This window comes from Orycteropus afer, unplaced genomic scaffold, assembly GCF_000298275.1.
Source record: "Orycteropus afer afer isolate SDZICR_OR568_19922 unplaced genomic scaffold, OryAfe1.0 scaffold00427, whole genome shotgun sequence".
NCBI lineage: Eukaryota > Metazoa > Chordata > Mammalia > Tubulidentata > Orycteropodidae > Orycteropus > Orycteropus afer.
In genome coordinates, this window is record NW_006922014.1 from 1,325,829 (window position 1) to 1,337,305 (window position 11,477).

The following is an 11,477-nucleotide window of genomic DNA, read 5'->3' on the forward strand; positions in this document are numbered from 1 at the left end:
ATAGCGACCCCTCCTTGGGTTTCCGAGGCAGTATCACTACGGAAGTAGGATTGCCCAACCTTCCTTCCGAGGAGTGGCTGGTGGGTTTGAACCGCCAACCGTCTGGTTAGCAGGCAAGTGTCTTAGCCACTATGCTACCAGAGCTCCCTGGGAGTTGATTATAGAACCTAATAATACATAGAACCGAATAATATGAAATCCTTGATGACTTCAAACTTTTCTCCATCTACTCTGAAACAGTTTATGGCACCAGTTGTGAGGAATTTTGTTTTCTTTATTTTGAGGAGTAATCCACACTGCAGACAGCAGTCTTTAATCTTCATTGGTAAGTGATTCAAGTCATCTTCACTTACAGCAAGCAAAGTTCTCTCTTCTGTATATTGTGGGTTGTTAATGAGTCTTCTTCCAATCCTGATGCCATATTTTTTCATATAACCCAGCTTCTGAAATTATTTGCTCAGCATACAAATTGAATAAGTGTGGTGAAAGGATACATCCTTGACACACTTCCTTCTTGATTTTAAACCATGCACTCTCCCCTTGTTCAGTTTGAAGGACAACCTCCTGGTCTAAGTAAAGGTTCCTCATGAGTGAAATCAAGTGTTCTGGATTCACATTCTTCTCGATATTATTCATAATTTGTTATGATCCAAACAATTGAATACTTTTGTATAGTCAATGATACATAAGTAAACATCTTTCTGGTATTCTTTGCTCTGAACCAAGTTTCCTCTAACATCAACTATGATATCCCTCATTCCACATCCTGTTCTGAATCCAGCTAGCATTTCTGGAAGCTTTCTGTCTAGTGCTGCAACTGTTTTTGAATTATCTTCAATAAGATTTTACTTACATGTGATATAAATGATATTATTCAATAATTTCCACATTCTGTGGGAACACTTTTCTTTGGAATGAGTACCAATATGTATCTCTTCCAGTCAGTTGGCCAGGTAGCTGTCTTCCATATCTCTTGGCACAGCTGAGTGAGTGCTTCCAGCAGGACATTCGTTTGATGAAACATCTCAATGGGTATTCCATCAATTCTTGGAGCCTTGTTCTTTGCCAATTCCTTCAGTGCAGCTTTTACTTCTTCCTTCAATACCATTGGTTCTTCATCATATGCCACCTCCCGAAACACGTGAACATCGACCAATTTTTTTTTTTGGTACAGTGACTCTGTGCATTTCTTCCATCTTCTTTTGATGTTTCTTACACCATTCAATATTTTGCTCATAGAATCTTTCAATATTGCAACTCAAGGCTTATTTTTTTTTTCTTCAGTTCTTTCAGTTTGAAAAATGTCAAGAGTATACTTCTCTTTTGGTCTCTAACTCCAGGTCTTTGCACATTTCATTATAGTACTTGGACTTGTATGCTTGAGCTGCTTTTTGAAATCTTCTGTTCAGCTCTTTTATCTTGTCATTTCTTCCACTTGCTTTAGTGACTCTCCACTGAAGGACAAACTCCAGAGTTTCTTCTGACATCATTTTTGTCTTTTCTTTCTTTCTTGTCTTTTTAATGATCTCTTGCTTTCTTCATGGATAATGTTTGTTGTGGTTACCTAGTGCCACTCTGACAAGAATATACCACAAATGGGATGGCCTTAACAAACAGTTTATTCTCTGAGAGTCTGGAGGCTTTAAGTCCAAGTTCAAAGTACCAGGCTCTAGGAGCTGTGTGAAAGTCCCTCGACCTTGGGCTCCAGTTCTGCCTCTTGCTACCTGCCCACTGAAACCAGAGGAATCTCTTCACTCAGGAAACTACTAGCTGCTGAGACTAACAAGCCCAAGGTCAACAAATAAAATGGCAGAGTCCCAATTTTACCAAAACACATGGCAGGCCAGTAATCCAAGTACATTGTAAGTCCCAAGATTGGCAGACCATGGCAGGCTGCTGAACAACAACACAGCTACATGCAGGGTCTAAGCATGCCATAAGCTAGAGATTATCCCCAAGGCTTCTCCTTATATACAGGAAGCAGACCACATCCCAAAGGCAGCTACTCAGCTACTTGTGGTAGATTCCACCATGGAGTTGATTACCAATCTCATTCTGGGGAACACTACATCGAGTTGCCCAGCCACTCAACCAGGCCCAGCCTAGATGAAACACAAACTGAACTACCACAATGTTCTTGATGTCATCCCACAATTCTTCCTGTTTTCGGTCATTGGTGTTCAATGCATCAAATCTGTTCTTTAAATGGTCTCTAAATTCAGGAGGGATATTATCAATGTCATATTTTGGCTCTCTTGGACTTCATTTAAATGTCTTCAAGTTCAACTTGAACATGCATATGAGCAGTTGATGGTCTGTTCCACAATCAACTCCTGGCCTTGTTTTGGCTGAAGATATTGAGCATTTCCATCTCCTCTTGCCACCGATGTATTAATCTGATTCCTGTGTACTCCATCCGGTGAAGTCTGTGTGTATAGCCACCGTTTGTGTTGTTAAAAAAAAGGTATTTGCAGTGCATAAGTCTTTAGTCTTACAAAATTCTTTCATGCAATCTCCAGTGTTAGTTCTATCACCAAGGCCATATTTTCCAATTACTGGTGACCCTTTTTTGTTTCCAACTTTTTCCTTCCAGTCACGAGTGATAATCAACACATCTTGATTGCATGTCAAGCAATTTCAGACTGCAGAAGTTGGTAGAAATTTTCAATATCTTCATCTTTGGCTTTGGTGGTTAATGTGTAAATTTGGATAATAGTATTAACTGGTCTTCCTTGTAGATGCATGGATATTATCCTATTACTGACAGCACTGTAGTTCAGGAAAGATCTCAAAACATTCTGTTTGATGATGAATGCCACATCATTCTCCTTCAATTTGTCATTCCCAGCATAGTAGATCATATGATAGTCTGATTCAAAATTGCCAAAACCAGTGCACTTCAGCTCACTAATGTCTGGGATATAAATATTTTTGCATTCCATTTTATCTTTGACAACTTCCAACTGTCCTAGATTCTTACTTCATACATTCAATGTTCCAATTATTAATGGATGTTTGCATCTGTTTCAGCTCAGTGGTTAAGGATGCCCCACTGCCATCCCCCACCCACCCACTTGGTTCTCTTGGGCTGCTTCCCCACCAGTTGTCATCACCACTCTGTGTCCCATGCAGACCTAGTCATGCACCTTCATGCTTTGTGTACCTGGCCCTTGTGTGATTGAAAGATTGCACTCTCACAGAACACAAGATGCATGCCCACAGACTCTGCTTTCAAAGAAGCACAAATGCACAAACTGTGTGTCAAGCTTCCTCTTTGGGTATGCACTCTTGCTGATTGAGTGACAGCAACCTCTTGCCACTGCTGCCAGCAGCACTAGGGTGAATGTGGTTGCCCCATTCCTTTTTATCTTTTCCTTCTTCTTTTACCATTTTTTTTTTTTGTTTATATTTTCCCACTGCCTCTGTTTTTCTTTTATTTTTATGTATCTTTTGTTCTCATCTTCTCTTTTTTCTTCCTTATTTTTTTTCTGTTCCATTTGATTGGAGTTGCACATTGTTTTTCCACTAGTCAACCATTATTTACCACACCACACCTACTACCTACCACCCCACCCAATGGACAAGCACCACCACTATCTCTTGCACCACTGGATCAACACAAACTGTGGACAGCACTTGCTCTCTTAACCTGCAGATGCTCTTCATGACCAGCAAGCAGAGACCCATTCCATTCACCCAGAGGTAGGTAGAGAACCCCAGTGCTACAAAATTAGTCAACAAAAATGTATACCCACCCTGCATACTTGCAAAAGGACAAAATAAAAGTCGGGATAAAAGAAATCTACACATAATCACCAAATAAATACAAGTTTAAAATATATCAGATACAGCAGACAACTTCAAATTAAATAAATAAGCATGACAAGATGGTGTAAGCAAGTGACCAAAATAAAGAACCAGGAAACCTTCCTGAGGTAGAACAGGTAATAGAATTGCAGGTAATGAAATTGTTAGGTTCCATTGACTCAGTTTCAACTCATAGTGAACCTACATGCAACAGAAGGAAACACTACTCAGTTCTTATATGTACGTGTGTATGTGTGTGTGTGTATCAAAAAACAAAACCAAACTCGCTGCTATTGAGTCAGGTCTGACTCATAGTGCACACACACACACACACACGTGTGTGTGTGTGTATGAAATTAAAAAAATAAATGGACCATTAGAAACCATAAAACACAGCAATTAGAAATCCAGAAGATTGACACTAAAACTATAGAGAAAAAAAAAAAAAAAAACATTGGAAGGTGTGATAGTTAAGACTGTATATCAGCTAGACTTGGCCATAATTCTAAGTGGTTTAGCATTTATAATGTAGTCATTCCCCATGGTGAGATCTGATATAATATAATTACCTCCATGATGAAATCTATGAGCAGTCTATCAGTTGAAAGTAGTTTCCTTCAGGATGTGGCCTGCTCCAAATATAAACTGCAAAGCAGAGCTCTCTGGCTTTTTTCTAAATCTGGATTCTGCATCTGGTTCATCAACATCTCCAGTTACTAGACTTGTGTCCTTCCATATTGCCTGCTGATCTTGGGATAATTGCCTTCATAGTTTTTGAGCCCTCAGACTGTCATTTTACATGGTGATCCTAGATTTATCCATCTCCAAAGCCAGCAACCTTCTGTGTTTTCTGCTGATCTTGGGTCCATCAGCCCCTGAAGCTGCATGAGTCAGAAGAAGCCTACTGCTTGTTATTTGACCCATAGGCTTGGGACTTGCCTCCTCTACAACTGCCTGAGCCATTTCCTTGACATAAATCTCTCTCTCTCACTACATATATATATATATATATATGTAAATTGTTAAAGATTGGGTAGCAGAAACATTCCTTAATATCATGAAACACCAAAAGATATCTATCCAAAGAATATGATGAACCTCATGTAGAATAGACTCCAAAAGATATTTACCAGGACATATCATAATCAAACTGTGCAAAACCAAAGACAGAGTACTAAAAGCTGCTTGGGAGAAACAAAAAAGTCACCTACAATGGGGAACTAGTAAGATTAAGCTCAGATCTCATGGCAGAACCCATCCAAATGAGAAAGAAATAGGATGATATACATAAAACCCTGAAAAAAAAAAAAAAAAAAAAAAACACCAACCAAGAATGAGTCATATATTCAGCAAAATTGTCCCTCAAATATGATGGTGAAATTAGAACATTTCCAAATAAACAGAAATTAAGAGAATTTGTAAAAATCAGACCATTCTTACAAGAAATACTAAAGGGAGGCCTTCAAACAGAGAAACCATAACCTGAGGATAGAGAACCACAGGTGTCAATCTATAAACAGCAATAATTGCAAAGCAAATAAGTAGAATAAATGGTACAATTACAGAACTTCTAAAGGGAGAGGAAATCAGGATGATATCAAGATAGGCTGTTTCAAATTTAGGAACAGTCAACATCACAATAAAAAAAAATGAAAGAATGACAGCAGTAAATTCATACTTATCATTAACTACACAAAATGTGAACTGATTAAATGCACCAGTCAAGAAAAAGAGAGTAGCAGAATGGATAAGAAAACAGGAACCATCAATATGCTGGCTGCAGGAGATTAACCTTAGATAGAAAGGTAAAATAAAATTAAAAATTACAAGATGGAAAAAATATATATCAAGCTAATGGCAATCAAAATAGTGCAGAAGTAGCAATATTAATTTCTGATAATATTATCTTCAAGGCAAAATCCAGCAGAAGGGACAGGAAAAGCATCATATGATTAAAAGACCAATCCAGCAAGAGTACATGACCATAATAAAGATCTATGTACCCAATGAAAGAGCCCCCAAAATACATAAAATGAACATTAACATAGTTGAAAAGAAAAATTGACAACTCCATAATAATTCTAGAAAACTTTAATGTACCACTTTCAATGAAGGACAGAACAATTAAAAAGAAATTGAACAAAGATAAAGTAGAGCTCAAAAACACAACCAACTTGACTTCAGAGACCTCCACTCAAAAAAAATACAATGCATGTTATTGTCCTGTGCAGATGGATCATTTTCCAAAATAGACAATATGTTAGGCCATAAAAAAAATCTCTATAAATTTAAAAATACTAGAATAATAGAAAACATCTTCTCAGAACAGAATACTGTAAAATTAGAAATCTAAATAGGAAGATCAGGGGAAAAGCCAACTGCATGGAAAGTGAAATAACACCCTGCTTAAAAACTACTGAGCAATAGAAGAAAGAAAATGTGAAATTAAAAAAAAAAAAAATTATAGCTACAAATGAGAATGAAAATACAACATACCAAAACCTTTGGGATAAAGCAAAAAAAAAAAAAAAAACTTACTTATAATGCTATATGAAATAATATAAGTAAAATTATTAAATAATATAAGATATAGAAATATTTATATGTTAGCCACTACAATTATTAATTAATAGGATATTTTGTGTATCTGCAAATATATGACCTTTCCCATCATACATAATCATGCACCCATAGAGTATCACATACCAATCTCTGAATCCAAAAGAATATATCAACTTGAAGAGAATAAAAGATACATATGTAATGCTAAAGATTACCTCATAAATATTAAACTAATGCTTGAAACAGTGTATTCAGTATTAGTTATTGCTACATGAGCTGTAATTCCCCCATTTTCAATCATTTATGCACATAAATGAAGGTGATAATTCTTTTCTTGGTAGAAAGACATGCATTTAGTGCACAGGCAGATGTAGAATCATCATTCAATGGTGTCCAATTTACAGAGAACTCAGTTCAGCTTCTTAATACCTCTTCTTTCTTTCTTCAAGTGGCTGGTGTTATGGATAATGTATCATGCAGCATGTGGCCCTACATTTTCTGGATGGCTTGGTTAACCAACAATTCAAATTAAGGTGATGCAGCCTTAGAGTTAAGAGAATGAATTGATTTGACAGTGCTCTATTAAATCAATTTAGGCTACCATAAAAGTAGCTGTAAAAGGATTTTTAGTAATTTATGTCTGCTAGAATTCTATGACTTGTATCTCTTGAGAAAATTGCCATTTCCTCTAGATCAATAAATAAAGCTGTGTGGTATTCCAATTTTTTTCTCACCACTTTCAAGTTAGAGGATGCAAGCTTGCCCTCAGCTAAAATCCAACAGAATATCAAACTTGCTTCTCTGAGATCCGCGGGGAATAAACTTTCTGGATAATTGAAATGTTTTGTTTATTTTATTTTAGCAGGGTTTAGATGAAACTTTTCTGAATTATTCTCCTTACCTTCTTCCTATTCATATGTGACTGTACTACACTGTAGATTAAAGAGTTTCTGAGTGATGTAATAGTTCAGCGTTCAGCTGGTAACCTCAAGGTTGATGATAATACAAACCTGCAGAAGAAAGATGAAGCAGTCCGCTTCCGTAAAAATTGAAAGCCTTGGAAACCTGAAGGGGCAGGTCTATTCTGTCCTATAAGGTTGCTATGAATAAGAAGCCACTTGAAGGCAGTGGGTTTTGGTGGCAGGCACAAATGGCTAAAGGCTCCACTACTAAGGTGGTTGGCTTGAACCCAGCCAGAGACATCTTGGAAGAAAAGCTTAATGATCTGCTAGAAAATCAGCCATTGGAGCAGTTCAATTCTGCACATATTGGGTCATCCTAGATTGGAACTGACTTGACAGCAATGGATTGCTTTGATTGTTTAGACTGTGGATTTAGAGGATATTAGAGATTTCAATAACACAGGCTACAAACTCAAATTTCAACAAGATCCAGACTTTTTTTTATTTTATCCATAATAAAATCTCTCCCTCTCTCATCTCTCTCTCTCTCTCTCTCTCTCTCTAGGTAATTTTGAGATTCTTGTCTCATGTGAAAGGGACCAGTTTCTCTTCAGATTCATTCAAGTTTTACTGTACCCCAAAGTGGCCTCAATTTTGTCAGTTTTGACATCTGGAGATTCACATTAATATGGATATTTATGAGAAATAATTTAAAAGTTGTCTAAATGTAATGAAAATAGGGCACAGCTTGTTACCTCCCTTTGTGAAGTTGTCTCAAGTGAAATAGCCCTGAGCCCTTTAAAATGCTGCTGGTTAACAAGACTTCCGCTTCAGTGAACTGATATTCTTATGAATCTAAGATTGACATAACAGATATTGTTTTCCCTGACTGTCTCATCCTCCTCATTGATACCCTGAAAAACAACACAGTCAGCAAAACACAAACCAAAAGAATGAATATACAGTGTTCATAAACTGAAAACTCATTACTAAACCTATACAAATAGATATTTAAGGCCATGGGTGGAAGAAAGGTGTAGTTTAAAATAAGGTAGTATTCACAGGGTATCTTAATTTAAAAACCTTCCTAGGAAACATATAATGCAAAAGAAATGGTAAAGAAAGCCAGAGTTTAGACAAGACAAATGATGCAATAGCCCTCAAAAGTTAACCCTTGTAGAACAGACTGGAGGTTAAACAATAAATGGAAATGAATGTTAAGAAGATGGCATAGAAGCCAAAGTAAGATTTTTGAAATTGCATACAAGGACCATAAGATTTGAAATACTTGGCTGCATATGAAAAACTCTAAACTTTCTCCAAGTTCATTACAATAACATATTGCATGATGATAACAATCTGCCCACATGAAAAAGTGGCTGGGACTTATTTGCTCATTTAATAAACATATATTGGACATTTTCTATGGGTCAAATATGGGACTAGGTGCTAAAACATATCAGTGAATTCTCCAGAAAAGTTAATTCTATTAATTGTACATTATGTGAAAATTTGTCTTTATATCTTCTTTCTAAAGACTCAGGAGTGAAAATATACTGATTTTTTACTTCAGAATCTTTTTACGTGGAGATGACTCAACTTTATAAATGTCTTTATAGATCACATAGAGCACTGGTTTTCATCCAAAGATATACAAAGAGTTGTTTTAAATTAGGAGATTATTACTGATTAAGACAAGATATTCTATTTTTCAATAATACATGTTAAGAGTAAGAATGTCTGAAGGTAGTAGGACTGTTAATAGAGATTGAAAGAAGATGCTTCCAGAATTGTAGCTCATCTAGATTTCCTCAGTTCAAAAAAGCAAAGGCTGGATAAATGGGTTCTTTCTGTGCCTAATAAAATTCTAGATTTAGAATTTAAGTCACATATCTAAAGAAATACATGGGAAGTGAAAAATATCACAATGTTTTTTCTAAAATCAATTTAAGTCTAAATTTGAACTTTCTTCTTTATAGACTGATAGAAAATTAATCTTAATCACTACTAGAGTTTCCTACATCACTATTTCTGCAATAAGACAAAAGTTTTCTTGGGTCTTGGAAAAAGTAAAAATGTCCCAGGCTTTTGAAACAATTGACCCAAATCAATCACCAGGTGATATTCTCATTGCTCACATTTCCATCACTCTATGAGGATCCTATATCAAGTGTGCATAAAGAAATTTTTACTAGAAAAAAACAATGAAAATTTTCCTTCGAAAGATCAGTATATTCTTGTCTTGGAGTTCCAGTAAGATAGCAGAATAGGCAGATAAACTATATGGACCCTCTTCAACAAAGAAAAGAGGAATCAATTAACACAGATATAGAAGATAATCCTGGAGGCCTGAGCTTTGAAAGGAATAATACAGAAGTGGACTAAAGTCCCACTAGTAGAAGAGCCTACATGAAAACACTGAAAATGGAGACATATAGAGCTGCAGACTGTAAGTGATCCTAACAGCACTGACAGCTTGGATATTGTCATGTGGTATGAAAAAACAAAAAACCAAGCTCACTGCCATAGAGTAAATTCTGAGTCATAACAACACCTTTGAGTTTCTTAGATGGTAAATCTTTACAGAAGTAGATTGCCCAGTCTTCCAAAGAATGGCTGGTGGGTTTGAAACACCAGCCTTCTGGTGCCTTAGGCACAACAGCAGCAGAGATTCTTAGTTGAGCCAAGTGGTGTTAGGACCTAAGAATTAACCTAAAAATTAGGGCTGCATGGAAGGCTGTACTGGTGGCTGGTAAATGAAGGAAAGGTAAACAAAAAGGGAGACAGGCTGAGTTTTGGATTTTGGGCTGTCTGAAGGATGCATCCATTTTGAATGTTTACAAGTGGTTCAGTCATTTTGGATATTTAAAACAGCAGCATTCTGTCAGATTCCAGGGACCTAATAATAGGCTCCACTTGCCAGAGACAGCAAGGACATACTTGAAATAGAAAGTTGTGATATTCCCCTTGTTAGTCTCATACCCCACAGCCTTTTGGTGAATGGAGGTGATACATTCTAGTCTGTGTGTGCTGATGGAGATGGAGACTGGGTATCTGGCCTTGCCCCAGCAGATTTTTTTTTTTTTACTTTGTTTTTGTCTCTTTAAAAATTATTATTATTATTATCATTATGTATTTTTTATTATTATTCTTTCCTCTTCCCTCCCCATGTTCTAGTTTTTGGATTTTTCTCTCTTCCCCTTTCCTGATTCCCAGTTTTTTCTTTCTTGTGGTTCTCCCAATTCCTTGATTTTCTTTTTGCATTTTTCTCACTTTTTTTCTTCATTATTCTCCTACTCTACCCCTTTTATCTTATTCCTACCTTCCCAGATACTGCATTTTTTTCCTTTTTCTGTTCATACTGCTTCTTGCCTCTTAAAGTATTTTTTAAAATAATTTCCCTCATTTATTGCCTTTTTTAATTTTTTTCCAATTGTGATGGTTGTTCCTGTATGTTTATGTGGTCTGTATTTTTTGTCCTCTTGTTTTTACTTTTTTGATAGTTTTTGATTGTTGTATTTGCATGACTGAGTGGGAGACAGCAACCATGCCTACATGAAACAATCACACCCGCACCTCCCACAGCTCCACTTGCTAATTGAGAGCCTGCACTTCCTGTACCAACAAGCAAATGATAAATGACTACCAGTAAGAGCCTGACTCTCCCTTAACTGCTCATCAAAAACAGTTAACAGAGATCTGTGCAACCACTCTCATTCTCTATCACACACACAAGGAGACAGGTGGTGAGTGTATAAGTGCTGCCAAGTAGCAACCAGAGCAGCACAGCACCCTGCTTACTCAGGTTACATAAAAAAAAAAAAAAAAAAAAAACCTTAGGTGAATACTCTAATATACAATCACCAATTAAATATAAATACAACAAAGCCACAATTTCTCAGAGACAGCAGACCATTATAATCCACACAAAGAAGCAAGGTAAAGCAGTAGATATAAGAGAGCAGAATGCACACCAAGAACATATTCCTAAGCAAGAAGTAGCATTTCAACTTCCTGAAAAGGAATTCAAAACAATTATATTTACCTTTGACAGATTGAGAAAGAGAGCAAAGAAAACACTGACAACATTAAGGAAAACAAAAACCAAACTCTAGAGCAGTTGATGGTCTGTTCCACAATCAGCTCCTGGCCTGGTTTTGGCTGAAGATATTGAGCTTTTCCACCACCTCTTGCCACAGATGTAGT